Here is a 2,278-nt window from a genome sequence, read left to right as displayed (position 1 = left end):
CTCACAATAAAGGAAATTGTTACAAAAGCAAAAAAGAAACAGCTGAAAAACGGAAAGATTGCATCACTTTGCTGCACATGGGGGTGCACTGGGGGGCACTTCCTACCGGGGGCTCTCCGAGGGCGATGGCCACCCCAATACGCTCAACAGCTTGCTTCAGCCTATAGGTTGGGGTGGGGTTTTTTGCAATCTTGGTAAAATCCAGGCGTTCCCTCACTTTTTGAGGCTCTCCAGAGGCAAAAGGTGTCGGGCCAGGCATGCTGCTGACATGACAGTGCTGTCACTGGCCGTCCTTGCTTCATGAGGTTCTCCCCATGCTCCACAAAGTCCAGGAAGAGAAACTGAAGGCTAATGGTGGCTGCGGGGAAAAGCTCTACTCACGGGGTTTGTCCCTCCACTGCGGGGAGATGGACCTGCCAGAGCCCGGGGTACTTGTCGGCTATGCAGCCTATGCACGTACAACAGGGCTGGGGGATGCAGCAGCAGCAGGGCTTGTAAATGAGTGTGTGGGGTCTCAGCTGCCACGCAAGGGGCTGGGGCCACCACCTGCCGGGGACACACAGCCCTCTGGCCACGTGCGACACTCCACCAGCTCCTGTCCCGCAAGGGACTGCAGGCAGTGATGGAGGGGTGTCACCGAGCCACCCACCGAATCTGGGGAGGCGGGGGTGGTCCTTCTCATGGCTCACCGTGACCCCCCGAAGGTGCTCAGCCCATTTCTGCAATGAGCACTGACGAGCTCAGCACTGATGGGTGCCCCACGTTCTGGGAGCGGCAGCCCTTGCTTGCTCAGCAGAGCCCCAGAGAGCTCGGTGCCTCTGGACAAGGGTGGGAGGCAGGTCTGGAGGGGGGTGGGGGGTGGGGGGCTCTCAGCTTGCCGTTCCCTCAGCCAGAATTCAGCAGGACCCCTTTTTCTTGCCTGATCAGAGACAGGTCACGCACATACCCCACAGCCCAAGTGTGATTTGCACATCCCTTCTCCATCATGACCCCAAAAGCTGCAGTGCTGGGGGGACAGGACACGTGTCTACCCAGTCCTGCCTGCGTGGAGTCTGGTGTGTCTAACATAGAGGTTGAGCACACACTGACATCTCTAGGAACAAAACGGAGACGGGTCTGGCCTTCATCCCCCTTCCTGGCCTTGGTTCTTCACACACCCCAGAGGCATCAAGTACTTTGGGGGCCTTTTCCCCCCACCAGCTCCTCAAATCCCGCTGATGTCAGTGCCGGGCTCAGCAGCTTTATTGGGAGGAGGCAGGCACCGAGCTGTGACGTGGTCTCTGCCATTTCCTAAGAAACCAACTTGAAATAAAAAAAATAAAAAAAAAAAAAGAGAGAGAAAATAAAAAAAAAAAAAAAGGGAAAAATAGGGGAAAAAAGGGTAAAAGGGTGGGTATGTGTGGATTTTCAAAAGGAAAGCCACAACAAGGGGCGAGCAGAAGGCTGGAGAGCATACCCTTGGGCAGTACCCAAGGACCACCACCACACAGGACCCACAGGGACAGAATTTCAGGGGTGCACTGAGGTTCAAGCGAGCAGGAGCAGCCTGTGCTGGGCTGGCATGGCTGTGCTGCTGTGCCCTGTCCCCATGGCAGGGGACCTCGGGTGCACCGTCAGCGTGAAAACTCACGTGGCTGGAAGGGAAGGCTTCTCTCCTTTGTGTATCTTGGAGAAAAAACAGAGGGGATGGCTTTTTGCAGCACAGCAAGCAAGGTGGCGAATAGAGGATCTGCTCCTGGCCACAGCAGGGTCCTTCTTCACTGACCCCAAGCACCTGGCTGGCTTGCAAACTTCATAAAAAATTAATAAATAATAACCGGGAAAATGAAGCAAGGATAAGCTCTTTTCACTACATCATTTTAATTGCATCGACACCCAGAAATACACAAAAGGATACGTGCCAAGAGCCACCCATCAAAGAGAGGCTTCCTTCCATGGTGGGTCTCACTTTCACACTTCTTTCACTCCAACAAACAAACAAAACAAAACAAAAAAAAAAAAAGAGAGAAAAAAAGGAAAATAAAAGAAAAAAATAATTGCACCAGTTGATGTACAAACACAGTCTTCCCTTTTCACACATTCGTGGGTTCTGCCTGCCCCAACGTGGTCAGTACGGCGCCCTGGGGAACAAACGGTAGTTGTACAAAACAGTATGAAGATTTTCTTATAAACATATGCCTGCACTGTTTACTGGCTGGGTTTTTTTGTTTGGTTTTTTTTTAAGTTTCAAAACTAGGTTTTAAGTCACTAATGGCTTGTAACTTTTATCTACAGTAAA

Source organism: Falco cherrug, chromosome 13, assembly GCF_023634085.1.
Source record: "Falco cherrug isolate bFalChe1 chromosome 13, bFalChe1.pri, whole genome shotgun sequence".
NCBI classification, from domain to species: Eukaryota; Metazoa; Chordata; class Aves; order Falconiformes; family Falconidae; genus Falco; species Falco cherrug.
The sequence above is the reverse complement of the archived record's forward strand: the minus strand, read 5'-3'. Positions refer to the sequence as shown.